Source organism: Hylobates moloch, unplaced genomic scaffold, assembly GCF_009828535.3.
Source record: "Hylobates moloch isolate HMO894 unplaced genomic scaffold, HMol_V3 SCAFFOLD_20, whole genome shotgun sequence".
Taxonomy (NCBI): domain Eukaryota; kingdom Metazoa; phylum Chordata; class Mammalia; order Primates; family Hylobatidae; genus Hylobates; species Hylobates moloch.
The window spans coordinates 38,324,970-38,347,944 of NW_026652295.1; the positions used below are offsets into that span (position 1 = coordinate 38,324,970).

The 22,975-nt window shown below is 46.2% G+C and overlaps 1 protein-coding gene across 6 annotated transcripts in view; it reads left to right on the forward strand.

The window, feature by feature from the left end:
• The first annotated feature begins 1,939 nt into the window (after nucleotides 1–1,939).
• DAAM2 (dishevelled associated activator of morphogenesis 2) overlaps nucleotides 1,940–22,975 on the forward strand; it is a 109,870-nt gene continuing 88,834 nt past the window's right edge. For 5 of the 6 annotated variants that reach the window (XM_058432330.1, XM_032140335.2, XM_032140334.2 and 2 more), the window contains exon 1: nucleotides 1,940–2,175. The gene's annotated coding sequence lies outside the window, so the exon portion shown is untranslated. Of the gene's footprint in view, nucleotides 2,176–2,729; nucleotides 2,868–22,975 lie in introns of those variants that run through there. The other variant, XM_032140336.2, reaches the window with a different exon arrangement.

Genomic DNA, 22,975 nt, shown 5'->3' on the forward strand with positions numbered 1-22,975 from the left:
ATTATTATTATTATTTTTGAGACGGAGTGGAGTCTTGCTCTGTCACCCAGGCTGGAGTGCAGTGGTGCAATCTCTGCCTCCCTGGTTCATGCCATTCTCCTGCCTCAGCCTCCGAAGTAGCTGGGACTACAGGTGCCAGCCACCACGCCTGGCTAATTTTTTTGTATTTTTTAGTAGAAACGGGGTTTCACCGTGTTAGCCAGGATGGTCTCGATCTCCTGACCTCGTGATCCGCCCGCCTCGGCCTCCCAAAGTGCTGGGAATACAGGTGTGAGCCACCATGCCTGGCCAAATCTGACCTTCTCTTAAAGAGAGTTTGTGGAAGGCATCCTCTGTCTTCTGCATTACAATCTCACTGGTCAGAACTGGGTCTCACAGCAATTGCGAGATACCAGGGAGTCTGTGATGGCGAATATTGTAGATTTACAGCTTCTTTAGTTGAGAAAGGCAAGGGAGAACGGGTTTGTCAATGGCTTCTGGAAACCTATTTGCAGGGTCTGCTGAAGAACAGAGCTCACCTTGCCAGTGGAGCCTTGAAAAGAGAGAGGGAACGGAAGGAGGTAAAAGTGGGGTGTGATGCCAGGGAGAGCAATCCCACAGTGACCAAACAGCAGCTGCCTGCTGCAGGGCCCTCGGTGGCTTGGGTCAAAACAGCGTGGCCTCTACCGAGAGGCCCAACCCCAAGACTTGGCTCCTTCTGGCAATCAGCTCTAGCCAGCTGCTGCCAAAGAGGTAAACACATTCCAAGTCCTTGAGTCCCTGCTGCACTGTAACTGTGGTTAAAACACACCCCCGCCTCTACCAGTTTGGGCTAATGGAAAGTTCACTATAGTTGTGTTTTAATGATGATTTGCAGTTATCCGTGCCCCCTGCCATTCATGGCGAGATGAATACCTAAACACTTACGTTGTCTAACCATATAAGTATTTTGCATCTCACGTGTATCATTTTAAGTTCATTACATTCTCCAGTCCTTGGGAACCATGAAGGATAACACATTACATTCTCTCTCTTTTTTTTTTCTCCTCTGGAAGACCATGCATTACATTCTCTTTTTTTCTCTGGAAGGGTGGCCCTTAAACCAAGCCATTTCCCTAAGCCCCTTTGGCTAGGTGGAGAAAGAGACAACCACTAACCCAGAACAACCACTGGACACCCAGAAAACTCTATACAGGTCATCACCCAGTGGGGGCACCATTTGCTTGCAGAGGGAGCTGGGGGAAATAGGAAACAGAGAAGATCAAATACTCCCCATGAGGCTGTTGCCAATCCCAGAGAGGACAATTGCTCTTGACCAAAGCAATCGCTAGTTCAGTCAAGTAGACAGACCACAATCGCATTAAAAAAAAGAAAAAAAAAAAAAACTAAAAGCAAATTTTAAAAGTATGAATAAGAGCTATTGTAAACTGCTCAAACTATGCATATAAGCAATGAAGTAAGATGAATTGACTGGCACCGAGTTGGAAAAGCTATACAGAGGCAGGGAGTGTGGAACATAATTTAATAAAAATAAACTTAAAAAATATATATATACACTCCCAAAAAAGAAATGGAAAAGTTGTTAGGGTGTGGACCAGGGCTCCTAATTAGCTGTTCTGTTGTGCCTGATTTCGCTCCCGTCTTGCCCAGCACCCCTTGGGACACATTGTCCAGTGCAGGGACACTTTGGGAAGGGACAGGGGATTCCTTGGCCTCCACCTCCGAGCCGGCCTCAGACCAGGCCTTTTGCCCGTAGCCCAGAGGAGGGGCCGGGGAGAAACCCGCCGCCCAGGTGGCCACTTTTGCCTCCTTGACCCTTCCATGTTTCCAAAACAGAAGGGGCCCTGAGAAGGCTCCCTGCCAAAGTGGGGAACAGCTACCCTCATTGTACGCCTCGCCCTGCCGGCGGCGCCCTCCCCCCGCCTCCGTTCGGTCTGAAAGTGTGAAAATTACAAATCCCAAGAAACTGCAATCAGAACTCTACCTAGGGAAAATTCAGAGTATCCTTGCCATAAATATCCCGCTCCAAGACGCCTGACGTCAGAGCGGGGCGGGCGGACGGGCGCGAGGCCGGGCCTGGAGGGGCGGCAGCCGCGGCTTCCCGGGAACAGCGCGGAGCACGCAGGAGCGAGCGGAGCGCAGGCGGCGGCGCCGGACCTCGGGCTGCGGGAGCGCGGGCGCCCTGGGGTCCTCGGAGTAAGTGCGGCCGGTCCTGGCGCTCCCCGTCTTGGGCCCGGGGCCGCGGGGAGCCCTCTCCGCTGGGCTCCCACACTTCTCTCCCCTCTGCTTTCTTTAGCGTGCCCCGCGGGGCTTGGGGAGGCAGCGGCTCCGCAGGCTGGCGGTTTTGTTTCTCCGAAGCGTTTGCAGGAGCCGCCGACCCCGGAGTGGGCTCCCAGGGCCTGTGTGTGTGTGTCTGTGTGTGTGTGTGTGTGTGTGTATGAGTGTGATTGCGTGTGTCTGTACTGGCACATCTGGACATAGGAAATGTCTTTGGAAAACTTTTTAAAAATGTTTTCTTGCGGCTTTGAAACCTGACTCCTGGTTGTCACAAGTGGACAAACACAGAAGATACCCCTGCAAAACTGACAACTTTTTGGTGGTGGCTTTTCCGGGTTCGGCTTGAACATTCACTTGGCTGGGCTGAAGTCTTCACAAGCCCCCAGCTCCCACTTGCAGGCCTGGCCTCTGGCCAGCGGGCAGGGCAGCCGTGAGGTTCTTGTTCTCGGTGGCAGTGGGACCCTGGGCGGGGGAAGGAGCATCTCAGGAATGGGGTCCCCGGACTCTGGGGCTCTCAGCACCTGCGGTCGCAAACCAACCTCATGCCCTGACCTTACCAGGCGTCGGGACTCTGACTTAACCAGGGAATGAGGGACTTGGTCTGGTGGCAGGTAATTTTGTGAAGAGCATGAGAAGGAAGAGGGGGAGGTGGTGGTGATGGCCAGGACGCTGTGGCCCTGTGTCCAGCCGTAGCTTGGGAGTGGGATGGATGGTTCTGCCACATGGCCACGGTGAGGTACGTGCCAGGTTCTCTGGGAGTGCCGCGTGTGGTGCCCCAAACAAGATGCAAGCTCCTAACATAAAGAGACGTGTCTGAGTTGTGGGGTGGAGGAAGGGGGGCGGTGGGGGAGAGGGAGAGAGATTTTTATCAAAATTGAACACAGATTGCTGAGGTCTGGGCTTGATTTAACTCTTCTCTCTCTGCCTCGGCCACTTCTCCACAGTTTTGGAGTGGATTTGGAACGTTTCTCGGAGGGTTAGAGGAAAATCACACCTCTCCGGAAAAGAGTCCTCTTAGGTTTTCCTTGATGCCCATGTGGGAATGAAAGCAGCTTCCCATCTTTAAAAAGTTCAAAGTCTTGTGTTTTCCCCCTTCTGAGTTTGGTGTTAGTTTCCTGAGTTTCTTTGCAAAGCCAGCTGAAGCGGGGGATGGATTTTCCCTAGGGCCTAGGGCGGAAAGTGTGCTCTACGGAGAGTAGGGGAAAAAAGTAGCAGTGGGCTGTATGGATCCATCAGCCCTGAGTAGCACAGTGCCAGGCACTGCCTGTCAATAGCTGGGTTCCACAAACGAGTGACCACAGACAGCCTGAATTTTCAGCTTTGAGCTAGCCAGGTCTCTGGTTTTGTATTTTGCAATAAAGCCAACCTACAGTGTTTGGGTGGGAGGAAGATTACTGGACTCTCCCTATGTCCTAGAAAAATGAGAGAATGAAGGGATAGGGAGGAAATCTGGATGTAAAAACAGACCCACAGGAAGTTAAGATTCAGGAAGGATTTTAGAAATTATATAAATTGACCCCCAGGGAAGCCCCATAAAAGATGGAGCAGGCAGCAATGTCAGAAACAGACTCATTTAACTTCAGGAGTACGTTGGCAACTGAAGTGTAATGAAGAGGAGGAAATCATCTCATAGACAATGTAAACAAGGGTGCATGTAAACAGGAGTCACTGGTCCCCATGAGATGCACGTGCCTGCGTGTATTTACACATATATGACTGTGTGGTGATGGCCATGGCCTTAGGCATGAGAGGATAAATGGTCTATTTCTTCATCTGTGCTGGGAACTCCATCTAACCCCCATTTCTTCCTTTATGCAAACAACTGTGCTATTATTGTCTTGCTCCCTGGTAGTTGCAAACTCTGGCTCCTAACTCCCAGCTGAGTTTTCAGAGCTTTTCCTCCAGCGCCTCGGATGCTGAGGGAATACTCGTGCCCCCATCAGGACAAAAAGAGGAGAGAACATTCTCCTGGGCATTAGAACTTAGAGACTCAGGGGCTCAAGAAGGCGGAGGCTGTGCAGGCAGGACCAATAGGAAGGCCTGTAAATGATTTTGCTTTTGGTGAGTGTGGAGGAAGTTGAAATACTACTGCTTGCTGTGAGAACATGTTCTCTCCCCAGTCTTCTTTCCCAACTGTCTCCAAAGTTTTTTGATGCAAAACAGGTTAAACTCCCCATTACTAAATAGCTTTGGATCCAGGTGTAAAAAATGAAGATAAAGGGTAAGTACAGGCAGTAGAGAAGGCATAGAGATAATGAAAGATGGGGCTTTCTTATTTGATTTTAGTAGAGCCAATGGCAGTGACAAGTTTAAATGTTCTCATTCATTTCCATTATTTAAACATAGAAGACTACTCAGGGACAGAAGGGACCCCTCGGAGCAGGATTCCCAGAAATACTCTTATCCCAGCATATGACGCCTCAGGGACAGGTGAGGGGCAAGAAGTGGGCTTTCAACTCTTTCTACGTGTGGGGTTTCTGGGAGTGCTACGTGTGGGATCAGTGGAGTCCTGATGCTTCAGGGCTTGTACTAGGAGACATTTCACCATGGCTGGGGTGAATTCCCAGGCCATGGATGCCTAGGCTGACATTGAAGCCTTCTCATGGCTCATTCTATCAGTTCAATCTTCTGGCAGCTCTTTGGTCATCTCTGAGATTAGATTAATTAGATGGGATGCATTCCAAGACATCCTTGAAGATCCAGAGGGCAAACACAGCTGACAGAAAGAACAAGTTGAAGGATATCCTTGGCTTTGATAGCAGATGACCCTCTAGATCTCAACAGCCAGAGACTCTGTGTCAAGGATCCTGTGTCATTCAGTCCTGGACTTGAGAGGCAGCCCGACACAATGGAAAGAGTGCGGATTTCTGATCAGCTGCCTGGAGAGAGAGAACTGTGACCTATATACGAATTAGTAACGTGGGCTACATGACTTATTCCTTCTGAGCTTCAGCTTCCTCATCTGTAAAATAAGGATAGTATTTCCCTCCCCAGGTTATTATGAAAACAACGTTTATGCACAAGAACTAAGAACAGAGCTCAGAATGTTGTAAGACCCTTAATAAAGGGAGTGCTGTATTTTTATTTTCCAGTTTTTCAGCCATCACGAGCCAGTATTGCTTGAAAAGAACCTCTCCCCAAATCTAGCTACACATTTTCCATGATTGAAGGCCAGTAGGTGGAGTTTCTAGGGCTCCGATCACCCTTACTTCCCTCCTGTAGAAAAGGTGACCAGTGAAGATTTTCCATGAGCATCCCTGGTCCATTATCCTGAGGGGTGGGAGGAGAAACCAGGGATCCTGGATGTCTGGCCTAGAAATCACTCTTGTGTTTGTGCTCTCTAGGGAGGGAGAAGGACAGAAGAGCAGGTTGTATAAGTCTGGTAGGGAGGTGGGGGCAGGGCAGGAGGGTCAAGGACCAGTTGAATCTTGAAGGACAAGCGTGAGGTCAGAGAGCGGGTAGGGAGCCACTCCTTGTCAAGGGTGCTCAGGTCAGAGTAATGGGGGAATCTGATGGGTTGTAAAGAATGAAAGCTTTAGTCATTGCAAACATTTTCAGTGGGTACGGGGTGGGAGGCTGCCCCCTGAACCCTGATTGATACATTATCCAAGGGAGTGACTACTCCAAAGGAACAAAGGAGCATCTGATGTTAGAGAGCAGCTGCAGGTCCTCTTGGCCCATCTCAAAGCTTGTAAGTTATCCTTCAAGTTGACATTTAAGACTTTGAAGATCACATTTGTTTTTGTTTTGTTCAAGCTCCCTCTTTAACCATGGCCTGGGATGACTTTTAAGCTTTTAAGAGGCTCAACCAGTGGCCAGCTTCTCTTGAGATGGCCCAGAGCGGGGGTCAGTGAATTCCTCACTCTTGGCAGCATCTATTTCTCCAACTCTCTCCACATTTTTTGGTTTGTTTTTTGTTTCATTATGAGGTTCTAAAACTGCACAGTCAAGATGCTGTGGGGGGAGGAAGTAAGTGCCTGTTCTTGGAACCTGTGCAGCATTATGCTAGCACTGGCCAAGACTTATCAGACTTTGGTTATTAATAGGTGTTATGGGTTTCTTTCTGGGTTCCCCCTCCGAAAAAAAAGAACCTGTAAAAAAAATGAACTTTAGGCAGTTTGATGTCTCTTTCAATCCTGGCCAAAGAGGGGCTGAATTATTTGTGGTACATCCTATGGTTCCAAGGAAGAGCTTTAGAATCAAGCAGACAGAGATTTGAGTTCTGGCACCACCAGGTCACAAGCTTGCTAACCTCTCTGAGTCTTCTTTATCTGTTAAATGAGAACAATAACTATTCTCATTCCCTAGGGTTGTTCTGAAAATGAAATGGAATAACATATGGGAAGAAGCTAGCAAAGTGCTCAGTAAAATGTTAATGCCATTCCCCTCTCCAGTTCTAAGTTCATGAAAGTACATAGGTTTAGACATTTGTCCACAGGTCAAAGTAAATAAGCCACTTATTCAAGGATTAACAACTGTGCTCAGAGGTCAGATATCTCAGCCTGGAGATGGAGACCGTTTATACAAAAGTGGGGCACAGAACAGTGCTCCCCATGCCAACCAAATGGCAGCCCCATGTGACCCTCTATTGGAATAAAGGAAAGGCCACTAGCTCACTCACCCATGAATTTGGGCTATTTAGTGAGCTCTCCATAGAGCTTGTTTAAAAAGCTCAAACACTGTCCTGAGAATCAAGGTCAAAACTGAGGACAGAAATCATTGAGGCAGTACCTAACATTAAAATCTAATAATGATGTCACAATGACAGCAGTACTTTATGTAATATTGTACCATTTGAAAGGTACATTGTCTCATTTAAACATCATTGACAATCGTATGAGATTGGTATTAACCACATTTCACAGCCCAAATTCTGAGGACTTAAAAAACTTACCATATTTCACACATTAAGTAAGCGGAATAAACAGAAAACAAACTATTCCCCAAGCAGTGGGTCTCAACCCTGGCTGCACATTAGAACCACCTGGGGGAGCTTGTAAAAGTATCAGTACTTGGGCCCACCCCAGATCAATTTAATTAGACTCCCTGGGAATGGAACCTAGGCGTCCATAGTTCTGTAAGCTTCCCAGGTAATCTGAAGTCTAAGCTGAGAATCACCGGTCTAAGAGGAGTGAAAAGCACCAAAGTTAGGACCCAGGGTACCAGGCATGGGAAAAAGAAACAGCCAAGACTTTGCTAGGATTTAAGCCCTATGAGGGTGCGGACTTTGTATAGTTCTCCCTGTATCCCTGGAGCCTAGGACAGTGCCAGCTACAAGGTAAGTGCTCAATAAGCATTGGGTAGATGAACAAATGAACAAGATACCATAGATTAGAAGTTGTCAATTTCAACAGTGAAACCCAGCTTGTCATCTTGTTTTATAGATAGTTTTATTGGAACACAGCCATGTCTGTTCATTTGTGCTTTGCCTATGGCTGCTTTCGTGCTGCAATGGCAGAGTCGAGTAGATGGGACAGAGACTGCGTGGCCTACAAAGCTGAAAACATTTACCATCTAGCATTTCACAGAAAAGGTTTGCTGGCTCCCGCTGTGGATCCCAGACCTGAACAGAGCAAGTATAGTAGCTTAGGGAAGGTCATTACTGCATGGTCGTTAAGAATATGGGTTCTAGAATCAGATAAACCTATGTGTGATTCCTGGAACACTTACCTATTAAAAGAGCTTGCAAATTATTTCACCTTTCTGATTCTCAGTTTTCTCATCTGAAAAGTGGGGATGATAATAAAATACCTCCCTCATAGGATGACTGTGAGGGTTGTCAGCCCCTGGCGGAGAGTAACATTAGCTATAGCTATGGTGGTTGCTGTAGTTACTAGCAATTAGCCACATAGAGAACTAATTAGACAAAAGTCAAAATCTAAATCCAATATCACAAGGTAGATCAAGGGATGAGGCAGGAAAAAATAAGCAGTCAGTAAGCTTGTGTGAAGAAAGACTAATGTGAGATTTCTGAGATCAAAGGTGTCTTTTTAAGACCACACAGATCAGGCCCCAGGAGGTGTGAGTGAGGTGCTTTTGTATGACCAGTTGCTGTGTCGACCAGCAATCCCCAGCAGTCCTCAAGGGTTAACTTAAGTTTTATTGCACCAAATCTAGTCTCAAGAACAGTGCACGTGTATACATAGTTGTTTTCACCTGGAAGTCCTTGCCTCAATCCTGGTCTTCCTGATCTACTCAGGCTCCAAGGCCTGCTCAGGTGTCCCTTTTTTTTTCTCAAATTCCCTCTGCAAGGCTCATTCCAACCCCCTTTTCCTCCTTATTCCCATGAACCTAGCACACAACTCTGTTATCACATTGAACACACTGCATTACCGTTGAGGAAGGACCAAGTCTTCTTCATGCTTTCTACGTGTTTGCAGCTCATAAAAGTCAAATTGTGTTATAGAATCAATGCCTGGAAGCCAAACCGTGTCAATTAGGCCCTTAATCCAAGGCAATCATGTCTGAGTTTGAGGAATGAGTAGGACTTGCCCAGGTGGGATGGGCTTTCAAGAGCTAATCTCCATAACCAGAGGGACAGGAGCTACCCAGTTTATCGACTATGTGGATGCTTTGTGTCCTCATCTCCCCATCCTTTGGTGGCTCCTGCCCTCCGGAACACTTTTAGGGGGTAGCCAGGGACAGGGAAAGATGGAAGAAACTTAAAACCAACTCTTTGATTTCTTGTCAGCAGATGTGGTGAAAAGTTGGGTTTTGGCTTCTTTAGGCTTTTCATGAATATGTGCCAAGATAATTGGGAATTGGTTTGGTATGTGCCAAGAGAATTGGGATTTGGCTGTTTCATTAGCACCGTAATAGAAATATGGCCACAAATAACAGCAAACAAATAATGCACAGTTTTGCTGTTTGACTAAGAATGTGTTGCATAATTTTTATAGGCTTTGGTGGCAGACTTATTTTGGTGGCAGACATGTATCGTATGTGGAATAATGCAAAAATGAAGTTCTATTCTGATGGTGAAGGGGAGGGCACAGAAAACTCTTCACCTTGAGTTAAATATTTCTTTTAATCATCCCCAAATGAACGACTGGGAGCTGCCTCCTAAGAGGGACAGGAGGAGAGGAAATGAAATACTACTTATCTATATGCTTCACTATGCACATGACACTAAGCAGGTCATTTTTAAAAATATATTCTTCATTTGATTTTTCCATATTATAAAGGTAATTCTTTCTTGCTTAAGCAAGTGAATTAATACCATGCAAAGATACATAAAGACAAGTAGAAATGTATTCACCTCCCTCTACACCCTGGTAATTAACGTTAATAGCCTAGTAATATATCCTGCTGTAACTTCATTTGTCCATACAAATACCTACTGGTGTATACAGGATGGAGGTGTTTTGCCTGAGTGTTTTTCACTGAAAGGGAATCTCATAGTACATGTTACTCCGTAGCATACTTTTCTTTCCCTTGACCATATGTCAAGGTCATCCCCACACTGGATGTAACTCATTTTTATTTTTTCTGACGTCTTTATGCCTAGACTTACACAGCTTTACATATTTGGGATCACATTGTTCCCGGTGAGGTGTTCATTCTGTCATCAGTCAGCTAGTAAGTGTGGTTTCATTCTGGATGATCACTAGTTTGGGTCCCTGAGCTGCTAGATCAAGCATCATCCATCACCCAGGCAAGCTTTGCTTTGGCTCTCAGGCTGCGTGCTGGATATACACAGCCTGCTGACCACCCTGGGGTGTGACTACCTGGTGTGCGTGGCCTCCTTGTGTCTCCTGGGCCTGGGGTAGCTATCAAGCATCAGGCCCCTGTGACTGCCCTTCCTGCTCATCAGAGTTAGGCTTACCTCCTTGGACCTCGTTAACTACTGAATATGCAGGAAACATAGCAGGCTGATCAATGAGATTGGAGAACAGTTTTGATGGCGCAAATCAGGCAGCATAGTATAGTGGCCAAGCATGTGGGCCCTGCACTCAACTTGCCTGGCTGGATCCACATCCCTGTGTAGTGGACACTGGGCTGTGCTCTCTGACCCCCTTGAGGACTGAGTCCCCAACTGCAGGGAGTGCTGAACATGGTTAGCCTTTTTGGAACAGCCCCTGCTAAAGAGACTTGCTGTGTCAGGCACTCTTGCCCATGCTCCTCTCCTGGGTCACCCTGAAACCAATGATGGTGGGGAGCTGTGACTACCTGGCCCCTCTGCCGCAATGTGGGACAATTCTAAAGGGCGTGCCAGCTTCAGGGCTCCCTGTGGGTTTGGCGGAGGCCTTAGCTGAGGCTACATCACAGCTCCATTTCTCCGTCTGCCCAGTGCTGCCTCCAACTAGCCCTCCTGCCTGGAGGACTTGAGGAGCCCTTCCTAACAAGCCTGCTGCCCACTGTACTCCATCCCAGAGTCTGCCTCCCAAGGAGAAACCCTACCTACTTTGCCATTTAATAACTTGCCCAACAAGTTATGAACCTTGTCTGGGCTTCAGTTTTCTTATCTGTCAAATGAAGATAATAACATTTCCTTCCTCATGGGGTTGTTGAGACAATTAAATGGGAAGATGCATGTTAAGTCCCTGGCACAGCACCTGGAAAAATGCTACAAGTTTTAGCAATTTCATATGAAATTGTTTTAGAGGAGTCCATTATTTTCTAGGTAATTGTTGGTAGCTATGTCAGGATATGAAAAAGTACATTTTCCCCCCTGTGCTTTGTGTGGTTTTTAGGTGACCCTCAACTGATTTCTCTACAAATAGAGTTGTATCAAAACTGGGCAGACTGAGTGAATGTCTTGACTTTTATTGGCAAATTTGCTTTTGTTCCCCAACCCCATGCTAATCTGAGGGGTGTGGATGTATCTCGGTGGAAGCATAATGAGATGGCCTTGTTGCCGACCTGCCTGGAGACAAATGGCTGGACAAGTTGACCTTTGGGAATTCCTCTCTACCTTACCTGTGCTTCTGCAGTATGAAGGGGGTGGTCCCGAGGGACCCTGCTGGCCCACTGGGAGCTGCCATCCTGCCTGCGTGCTTATTCATGTCATGCCTGCATGGCTGTCTGCCAAATCTGATTCCTCCCGATGGGTGTTTGTTTCTTGCTCCTTTGTCCCAAGCACAGGCGGTCTTTGGTGCTGTGCTTTGAACATTCCGCCTTTCAGGTTATGTACACCCGTTGTCCATCCTGAATGCCAAAGCAAAGCTTGCCTGTGTGATGAATGCTTGATCTGCCAGACTCTGGGATCCAGACTCACAGCTCATGTCTGACCACATTCCTGGGGGGTCAGTGTCAACACTCCCTTCCTTGTTTCCTCCCAGACACCACAGCCCCCTGCCTCCACGTTCCCTTGACCAGGGCAGGGAGGGGAGAAAGTAATTCCAGGTCAGTGGGGAGATACGTCAATATTTTCACAGTGCCAGAGGCAGCTCTGAAGTTATTTTGAAACAAATTCAGAGTTTCTGTGGACTTTGGGCTGCAGAAGGATCCGGCCATTATAACTCTCTATTTCTTGTGTAATCTCTGTCAGTGTATTAATCAGACTGTTCCCCACCAGGAAGCATTGCACTAGCAGCTGCCCAGAGATAGAGTTAGGAACTGCTCGGCCCTTCCAAGACACAAAGTCAATAAGTTACCATCCTCGCTGCCCTGAACAGAGGTAATGTTATTGATGTCTGTGGCTGCCTAAATGGAAGCTGAGGCTGACAGCTGATAAACAGACCAGGTTTCTCAACTCTTAGAGGCAGCATAAGGCTGTTTTTCAGAGCACAGGCCCTGGATTCAGATGGCCTGGATTCTCATTCTGGCTCCACTTCTTGCTAGCTGTGTGACCTTGCACAAGTTACTTTATCTCTCTGTGCCTTAGTTTCCTCATCTGCAAAGCAGATTGTTTTGGAGGTAAAGTTAATACATTACTTGGTTAGAAAAAAGAAAAGTCGTTGACATCATGTCTGGCACATAGTAAGCCCTAAGAAATGTTAGTGAGGATGAAGATGATGATGGTGCTGGTGGTGGTGAAGATAGTAGAGAACAGAGACTGCATCTCATTAGCTGTTTCCCCAGCATCCTGCATAGTGTCTGGCACAGAGTTAGGGCTCAACAAACATTTATTAAATAATACATCCCAGTGCCTTTTGCTGTCTACTGCCTACCTAGTCCACTCAGCTCTCTACCAAAGAAAGAAATATACTCTCCATTGAAAATTTTTATTTTGTCTTTTTATTGAAGCCCAACATAAATCAGAAAAGATACACAATTTTTGAGGATGTAGCTCAATATATTTCCATAAACTGAACATCTACCACCCCAGCCCTGCCCAAGAAGCCCCCTCGTGCACCTCTCTGGTTACCACCCTTCCATGATCCTGACTTCTAGCACTATAGATTAATTTGGCCTTTTCCTGCACTTCATATAAATGGAATCATACAGTGGGTGCTTATTTGTGTCAGCTTCATTTGCTCAGCATATTGTTGTGTAGATCATTCATTCTCATTGTTGTGTAGTAGTCCATTATGTGAATATAATACACTTTACTTTTTCCATTTTTCTGTCGATGGGCATTTGGGTGGTGTCAAGTCTGGGGCTGTTGTGAGTAGCCTTGCTGTGAACATTTGTGCACTTTTAGGTGAACACATGAATGCATTTCTTTTGGTATGTTCCTGGGAGTAGAATTGCGAGAGCATTCAGCATGCATATGTCCAGCTTTAGGAGGTATGGCCAAAGTTTTATAAAGGAGTTGTGCCATGTTTTGCATATTCTTGACAGATGAAGAAGCTGTTCCAACTCAATAGTGCAGAGGGTTGACAGTGATATACGGGGGTTCCTGGGACGTTCACAGTTCCCAGGCTCTTTCTAGCTGAGAGTTCACATGTTCTAGAAAGTCTGCTGGGGTAGGTAGTACTCTAAGAAGCAGGCACTGTGTCAGGCGTTTTCACTTACACTGTTTCACCAAATCCTCACAGCAATCCCATGAGATGGGGCGTGGGAGTATCGCTCCCTTTTCACAGATGAGGAGACTGAGGCTCAGATGAGGAAACTTGAGTGATGTTAGAAGCAGAAACTGTCAGGGTCAGGATATAAAACAGGGATGCCTGAATCTGAAGCTCATGCATACTGGATCCCATGGTGACTCACTTGAGCCTCAGTGCTAACACTGGAAGGAAACACAGACACAGACTTGGGTGCTGTCCCCCCAGAACCTGTGCAGGCTGTGGGGTGGGGTCTGTGAGGAGAAGTCCTGTAAAGAGGAGCAGACATGAGCAACTCAGTGACCTTGGGAAGCCAAATTGTTTTCCTGCCCAGGGGCTGCTGGAGAGTCATGAATTTCCTGGAAGGCAAAGGCGACCATATAATTTACTTTCTAAACCAGGACTCTCAAGAGTGAAAGGCGCATTAACTGGATGGGACACTGGAGGGAATAGTAACAGACTGAGACTGCCCTGGGCAGCCTGGGACAATGCTCACCTTCTGGAAGTCTGTGTGGGCATTGCTGTCCTGGTCAGTGGGGCTGTGTGGGTTATTTTTAACTCTTTCAGAGCACTGTCTGTCTGGAGTTTGGCCTGATGCGGTATCCTCCCCAGCCTCCTCTGTTTATGGGAAGAGTCTGGCAGAGCCTGGCTGTTTTCTTCCCCTTTCCACACCATTTCCTGTTCAAATGGGGCGCTGACAAGGTGAGCTTCTTTTCTCAGATTCAGTTGCTGTTGAGACTCTTCTGTCAACAGATTTGATACTCCTAGAAGGCTAGAACTGTGCCTAAGTCACTGCAGTGTTTACAGTGTCTGGTGGCAGACACAGAGTTAGCACTCAGGGGATACTTATTGACTGTATCTATCAATTATCCGTGTGTGTATTCATTTACTCACTCACTAGCTCACTCATTCATTCATAGTCCATGAACAAGAACTTGGTTTAGATTCTTTCCTTTTTTTCTGAGCCGATGCCTATTCCACTGGTCCAGAAAGAGAGATCAGTTCTCTCTCTCTGTGTGTGTGTGTGTATGCATGCATGCGCACATACACATACAAAGGACAAAGAATAAAAGGGATCAACTTAATTAGTAACAAAAGATGTGGTATCATGGGACTTGGTGTCAGGACTTCGGTTTGAATTCCAGCCTTCCACTAATTAGCTGCACCGCCTTCGATGAGCTTCTGGGCATTTCCGAGTCTCAGTTTTAGTCATGTGTGAAATGGAAATGACAGTAATACTGGTGGTACCAGACCGAAGTGAGCTGGAATGGTGTAAAGTGTATGAAAAGTGCCTGGCGCACTGCAAAGTGCTGTGTAAGTCTTATTTGTTAATGCTTGTGGTCATTCAGCAAATATCTGGGAAGCTGCCTGGTATGAGACACTGTGTGCTGAGTCAGGTGTTGTGGAGTGAAGTCTGGTGAGCCAAATTCCCACGCACCTCTAGAGCTCCAGTCTGTTAAAGTGAGGTGACTGCATATGAGGCAAACCCCTGTGACTGGGAATTTTTATTAATAAGAAAGGAATCAGCAAATTCCTCCAAGGCCTTAAGGATTTGATGTGGGTTTCCAAGATAAGGATGCAAAGGATAATTAATTTCTTGTTAAGCCCACAGCTGCATTTTCACCAGAACGACAGCAAGAAGCATCTAAGGGCTTGTGTGTTTCCAGGAGAGGTTTTGGTATAGCGCGGTGATTTCTAGTGCAGATTCCGGGAGTCAAACTAGTGGGACCCAAATTCAAATTTCACCACTTGCTAGGAGTGTAGTCTTGGAAACCGAGCCTCAGTTTCCTCATCTGTAAAATGGTGATGGTAATGATACCTACTCCCAAATGAGGATAAAATTAATATATGTAAAATACTTAGAACAGTGCCTAGAACATAGTATGTACTCCATAAATATTATTATTTGTCACGTAGTTTTCTTTCCATTGGAATGCTAGGTATTATACTATATGGTGTTACTGCAACACATGGATGAGGAAAGATCATTTTGAGTTGGGGGAAGTTAGGGAAGGTTTCATGGGAAAGACGTATTCTAAGGTACTTTTTTTTTTTTTTTGAGACAGAGTCTTGCTCTGTTGCCCAGGCTGGAGTGCAGTGGCGTGATCTCAGGTCACTGCAACCTCCACCTCCTGGGTTCAAGTGATTTCCCTGCCTCAGCCTCTAGAGTAGCTGAGACTACAGGCACCCACCGCCACACCTGGTTAATTTTTTTGTATTTTAGTAGAGACAGGGTTTCACCATGTTGGCCAGGATGGTCTCCATCTCCTGACCTCGTGATCCACCCGCCTCGGCCTCCCAAAGTGCTGGGATTACAGGAGTGAGCCACCACGCCCGGCCCCTAAGGTATTTTTAAGGTATCTTTTATAACCTGAAAGAGATTGGCTTGTTTATTTCTATCATTACTCTGTTCTTAAAGCTCAGAGAAAATTCAGTGTGGAAGAATTTCCTTCCCTTAAGAAACATAAATCAAATGCCTCCTGAAACTTTGAAGTTGAATAACATGTGGTCCCTACTCTCAAGCATTTCCAAACTAGTTGATCTATTTTGCCACCATCCTTGAGCCAGAGATAGGGGACATATAGATGAGTCCTCAAGGTACTCAGCAATGTCATGGGAGAAGGATCTAGAAGTGAAGATTATTGCTATAAGAGGGAGATGCTCAAAGTGGATGGAAATTAAGTCCGTCTTGCTCAGCATGTAAAAGATACTTGAAAAATACCTTAGGATGCCTCTTTCTCATTTCAGAGTATTTGAGAGTTGAAGGACATTGTGGAGTCTCCTTCCAGGTATCTGTTATTAGAGGAGCCATTTCATCCTCTGATATGATCAGTATATGGTGCTTCTTGCAGTAGGAAGATGGACAAATGGTTCCTATGGTTCCTCCAGCCTATCTGCTATACCCATAGAGCTATGTGCCTTGCAGGTGAAGGGTACGATGAAATCATTCAGAGCTGCTCCTAGACAATGACAACAAGGTCTAAAGAATGCATTCCCCACATTGCCCAGGAATGGCTGGAATTTCTGCTTCATGTGATTTATCTCTAATATTATGGCTTATTTAAAAAAAAAATCCCTGTCTCATAGCCAGGATGCAAAAGGAAGTCTTCCCTCTGCCTCCATCCTCAACCCTTCTTTCCTCTGCAAGTTTTCCAAGGAGGATCAAAATAAAAAATCCTTTAGTTTTTTAAAGCATGTAAACATAATGCTAACATTAAAATGATGCCATAGAATCATAAACATATGAAAAGATGCTTAACCTTACTTGGAATCAGGGAAATACATAAATTAAAATCACAAGGAGACTGTTTTATACTCATCAGATTGGCAAAAAAAAGAAAAAAAAAATCATGCTCATCATACTGGATGTGGAGCCAAAAATAACTCCTCTTCACTAAGGGTGGAATTAAACTGATAGGAACACTTCAAAGGGCAATTTAACACTATCTGGCAAAACTGAAGATGCACTTACCCTAAGACCCAGCAATTTCACTCCTAGATAAGTCCAGACAAAGTCTAATACATATGGAAAGAAGGTATGTTCAGGAATATTCACTACAGCATGGTTTTTAAGAGCTAAAAAGCAACCCATATACCTATTATCAACCAGAAGACTGGTTAAATAATTGGATACATACATACTTACAGTGGAATACTATAGAACACAGCAAAAAAAAAAAAAAGGGTGCTAGACATTGTTAAAGACAGGTACTAGTGACATATAATCTCAAACGATATGAAGTGGAAACAATATTAAGTATACATATTGTATGTATAATTAAAGCATAAAATTATGTTTGTGAACAACCATGAAATTCAGAGAAGTGGCTCCTTGTAGGAAAGGCAGTAAGGCAGACCAGGGGAGATGCACGTAGGGGCTCCATTTATATCTGTAATATTTTATTTCTTAGACCGAAGGGTGGGTATACAAATGTTTATTTTATTTTTGAGACAGAGTCTTACTCTGTCACCCAGACTGGAGTGCAATAGCGTGACCTCCTTTCACTGCAACCTCTGCCTCCTGGGTTCAAGTGATTCTCCCACCTCAGCCTCCTGAGTAGCTGGGATTACAGGCGAGCACAACTATACCTGGCTAATTTTTGTATTTTTGCTAGAGATGGGGTTTTGCCATGTTGGCCAGGCTGGTCTCAAACTCCTGACATCGAGTGACCCGCCCACCTCGGCCTCCCAAAGTGCTGAGATTATAGGCTTGAGCCACTGCACCAAGCCTATTTTATTATTTATATTTTTTAGATATCTAAAATATTTTTTGGTTTAAGCAAAGCTAATTTTAAAAACTAGGCACAGACTCCTAGTTCATCTCCTTTGACCATTGGTAAGTAGTTATGCTGAAGAGTGAACAGGAAGCTGTCTCCTATTGGCTGTAGGTCCATCTGGAAAATTTCAGGTAAATGTGACATCTCCAAATAGGCTGTTCTCCAAACATCTATATCTCATGTGCACATGGTTATCACTGTTTTTGACTTTTTTTTTCTAATTTGTGGATTTGTTGGGATCATATTTTGATATACCTGTGGAGATGCCAAATAGGGTCATAGTAATATAGGTCGGTCCAAAAGTTATGGCAAAAACCATGATTACTTTTGCACCAACCTAAAAGAAACCAAACAGCAACTCTCTGCCTTATTCCCACACAGCAAGTTGCTGGAGCCTTCTTTCTCCCATCCCTTCCTTGAGAGCTACTGGGATTTCTTGCAAGTGCTAGAAAGTGACCACAGGCTGTCCTTTTGATAAGGACATGGGACCAGATAATGTCAAGTGCTTCTCATTGCCACAGGGTGAAAGAATTTCCCTCTCTCCACCATCACTGCCTTGTCTCCATGAAGTCCTCCTTCGCTTCTGATTTTCATTCATACACAGCCATTGCTCTGTTCCTTTTGCGAACACCCCAGCCTGAGGTGGGAAAGTACCCACCACGGGGAGTTGCTTCGCTTTCTCTTACTTGACAATGAAGCCATGCTGACTTCTTCTCTGGTGTCTTATTGAAATGCAGTCGATTCAGCTCTTTCATGTCCCTTACTTTTTATGATAGCTTCCTTCCCTTGAAATCTGGTCTGAGCCCAATCCAAGTGACATACACTGTGTTGGCCCTGAGGGCCCTTGTCCTTGTTATATGGCCTTTGTCCTTGACCCAGTCCGTGAACCTTAACTCTCAGTTCAGCAGCAGTGAACCCCTTATCGGGTCGGCATGGTGCTTGCACTGGGGACTAAAGTTGGGGGTGGCTTTCCTCTCTGCATCCTGCTTATTTCTACATTGTATAATTCACCTTAATTAAAAGACAAAAATCATGAAATTGGGACTTGTTTGAGCAAATCGTGGGAGCATGGTTGCTCTAAGAGTGTGTATTGTTGTCTCTGTCAGTCAGGCTCCAGGCAGGAAGCAGTGGGCACTCCCAAAAGGGTTTGATGGATAAGAGTTTAATGAGAAGGCTATTTACAGAGGAGGGAGTAGAGAGATGGTGACGCCCTCGGGAAGGAGCAGCACCAGGAAGCTGTTAGTGCTCCTCCACCTGAAGGTGTGAGAGCAAAGAGTGGTTTCGTCAGAGCTCTGCCTGCTGGAGCTGTGCAGGAGAGACCACTTGGCAGGAGCTGTGGACCCAGAGGGCCACAGCCTCTGCCAGACTCACGACTTAGCAGAAAGGGAATCGGGGAGTGGGCACTCCAAAATTTCAGAAGACTTGGCACCTCCCTGAGTTTAATTTACCTAGTTCATTGCTCTTCCCTGACCAACCTCACAGGCCTCAGTTCTTTGGCTCTCACTCATGTCTCATTAAAGTCACGTGCCAGGGCTGCTTATAGACCTGGCTATCTGCTCGGTTTCTTCTAGCCGGGTAATGGTGAAATGTTCAGGAGGAAAGAAATCTGAAGAGGTCATCTATTGTAGCATTTCCCAGACTGCCTTTGATAGAACACTAAGTTCTCACAATGGTTGTCCTAGGGAAAAAGAAAGTTCTGTGGTTAAAGAAGTTTAAGCAGCCCTTTTCCATCTCCCCTACTTTTCCCCCTAGAGAGCCACAATGCTCAGAGAAGCACTGCAGTAAAAAAACAAAAACAAAAAACACCCTAGTTTTACGATGTCTAAACTAGCACTTCTCAATTTCTCTAAAGGGACTTTTTCCATGGCATACCCCACAGAACGAGTGTTTTGAGGTTTGTATTGGAATTTATATTCAGCTATAGCCACATGGAACGGAAACCTGGCTAGAGTTGTTCTGTCACCTGGGGTTCTTTATTTTTCTTACACCACCAGTTCAGCAGACACACTCCAGAGTTGGTAGGGTGGTTCCACAGTGCCATCAGGGACCCAGGCTCCCTCTCTCTCTCTCCTTCAGCCTTCTTTAGAATGGAACCTTTGTCTTTGTGCTCATTGCCTCATGGTTACAATGTGGCTGCATCACCTCCATCTTCAATCTGCATTCCAGGCAGGAAGAAAGAAAATGACAATGCATAAAAAGTGCATGCCAGCTACTTCTAGTCTCTTTAATAAGCTTCTCTGAAAGTCCTGTCCATACACATCAAAATTCTGTTGAATAGAGGTCCCTAACTGCAATGGAGTCTGGGGGGAAGCTGAACATTTTTTAATTGGGCATGTTGCTGCTGCAAACAAAAGCAGGGACCCATTCATAAGAAGAAAGAAGAAGAGACCAGACATTAGGTGAACAATGAGCATCATGTGTCACATCGATCAAACCTTTGTTTCTCTCTTCAGCAGGCTGATTCTAAAATCTTCCCAGGTAAAACAAAATAAAAACAAACAAAAACCTATGTAATCAATAGAAAAAACAAATTCTAAGCAACAAGCCACTTGGTATGGCAGAGTCTGTAGAAAATACTACTGGTGCGCTGCCCAGATCCCCGGTTGCTGTGGGTGCTCCAGCTAACGGTTCACGCCTGCGTGGACTTCCCTTGGGTTGTCCATCTCCCTCTACCCAGAGGTACCTGGAAGGTACACCCACCTGCCCCACCCCAGCCCACCTCTTCCCTGCATCCTGTGACCAATGACTCACTAGGAAAGGGGAAAAGCCCCATTTCTTGGCCCCTTACGGGGACAAATGTGTCTCGGTTCAAGTCACCCTTCAGAGTTCCTCACAGCATAAGGCTGAAGTTAGACCTCACCCGAAACCACATTCTTTCCCGGATCCCTCCCCTGCCTTTTCCTATTTCCTTCATTCCCTTTCTGGTTCTTCCTGAGAGCTCAGTTTCACCAAATCACACATACACCCATCCTGTCCGAGTCTCTGCTTCTAGGGAACCCAATCTAAAATGTCCTGGGTAAAGCAGGCTGTTCTTTATTACACCCTAAGGGAAGGGATCTAAAACCCTTCCCCTCAGCCCAGTTTGTGGCCACTGGTGGGCTTTGGCTTGGCCTGGGTGTTGTGGAGGCAGCTCCTCATTCCACCCTGATGATGGCTGTGGGAACGCTCCTTGCCAAGTCCTCAGATATGTTTGAGGAGGCCTCCTGACGAGGCATTTGGCACAAGGGGTCCAGCATTGTCTCTTCTCAAGGCAGATATTCTTAGAAACTTTGATTTGCATTTGTAAGCCTGTAAACTGAAGGGAGTGTGTGTGTGTGTGTGTGATTTTCCATCTTGTGGCAATGGCAGCTGGGTATTTATAGCTGGATCTTCAGGGCCATTCTCACGTGGCTAAAGAAAATGAAAACCTCATGTGGATGTTGTTTTGTTTTCTCTCTGCCTTCGCCATTGCAAGCACTCCAGTCGTTAAACCCTTATTGCTGTAACTGGAGCCACCCTGAGCATCCCTGCGATGGAGGGGTTATGTACATTGACTGTTTCAGGACAAAGTGCCTGTTCTCCTTCAGGCAGGCCACAGAGTAAAGGAGGGGACTTTTGGGGAGAGCTCGTGGGCAACACCAAATGGCAACCCCACCCGGCACCCTCCTCTCTGGAACGTCCGCCTGGATTGACCCCATGGAATGTGGATTCCTTAAATCACCTCATGATCCCTCTGCATATATAAGCTCCTTTGAAAGAAAACTGTTTTCTTTCTCCCTTGTTTTTCTGTATTTTGAAGTCTTTTGTGTCTGGGTTTGGCCTTGTCTGTTAGGCTGAGAACACCCTGGGGGCCGTGGTCTGGTTTGCCCAGGTTACTAGAGCTCTTGGCAGGGGATGTTGGCGGGGGAATCTGAGGAGGGTGGCAGGAACTCAGCCCCTGGCTTTCCCCAGGATGGCTTGAGAACTCATGGAGCTCCTTAGACACCAGGGTTGGATAGTTTGCCTAATGTTTACTGAGAAGCCAGTCCCCTTCCTGATAACTGAGGGAACTGAGGATGCAGGGCACCTGTAGACCCTCTGTGATTTCATTCTGGTGACCTGGAACCCACACGTTTACTCCTTGGACTTAAGCACTGAAGCTACAGAGGATTTGCATCTGGGGCATAGGGCAGGGTGCATAGCCCAAACCTGCCAGAACTAACAAAGGCCCCCAAAGAGCGTGTTAGGAGGGGGAATATAAGCCTAGTTGCTGTGGACCCTGGGAGCTAGGTCTTCCCACTCCCTGGCCAGACCCATGGCGGTCAGACCTTCTGCAGCTGTTCTCCTATGAAGGGCTTTATACGCTCCTACTCTTCAAATTCAAATTCTCTAAATAATACCTACTATGTATGGAGGGCCCACTAGGTGCCAGACACTGGGCTAAGCCCTTGCCTATTTCAACACATCTCATTCTAACATCTCTGCAAAGTGGGTATTATCCCATTTTATAGAAGAGGAAACTGAGGTTCTGAGAATTTAGTCAACTATCCTGAAGTTGCACATCTAGTCTGTGGCACAGAGGGGATTGCAAGTAAAGTGTGCCTGACCCTAAGACCTGTGCTTTCTGTACCGTACCTCAACCATTTCACTTCATGATGAACTTGACAATCGACTGTACCTGAATTCTGCTTTGTTATAACTCTCTAGCCTCCACAAACACTCAGTATCCCCTGCCTCCCCACCCTGCCCCTGTCAGCCTTCTATTCTTAGTGTGGATGGTGACCTCTGACTGTGGGGTCAGCAGGTAGCTTTTGGAGTGCCTGTAACTCGAACAATTTAATCTGACATCTCAATCCTGCCACCCTCCCCTCTGTTGCAAACATACCCTCAACTCCCTTTTCCTGCCTGCCTCTGTCCTCCTCCAGCTCCTGTGAGTTCTAGAGGGTTTCCAAACCTAGGATAGAGCCAGCAATTCATTAGTCTTTGTCCTGTTTCCAAGAATCCCAAATATACAAGAATTCCTCATTGAAAAGCCAAGCATTCTTGGGGGAAAGTGTGTGTCACCAAGAAAGCACGATTCCTCACATTGGGAAAGGGGATCGGAGTCCAGTCCAGGAAAATAAGTGTAGATTTCAGTGCCAGGTGGAAGTGGATTGGCTCTCCCTGACACCTCCCCTCCCCAGCCACCCACCCCTCACAAACCACAACCGGGGAGCTTGCCTTCCCAGTTCATCTGAGGGCACTAACCGGATGACATTTTCCTCTGGAGAGAGAAGGAAAGAAGAGGCAGATTGTGTGTGTGTGTGTGTGTGTGTGTGTGTGTGTGTGTGTGTGTGTGTATGTGTACACAGTTCTCCTCACCTACAGGCCACTTTCTGCGCGGTTCCTTTTGGCATGGACCACTTACTGTATGAAGAGCCCTCTAGTGAGTTTTTGGGGTGGGGGTGAATCACAGGCGATGAGTCTGGCTGCTCTTCCACTAGGAGGAAGCATCTCCTTCCACTTTGGGGCAGCTCAGCTTACCAGAAGATCTAAGGTAAATGAATAGGAAATCTG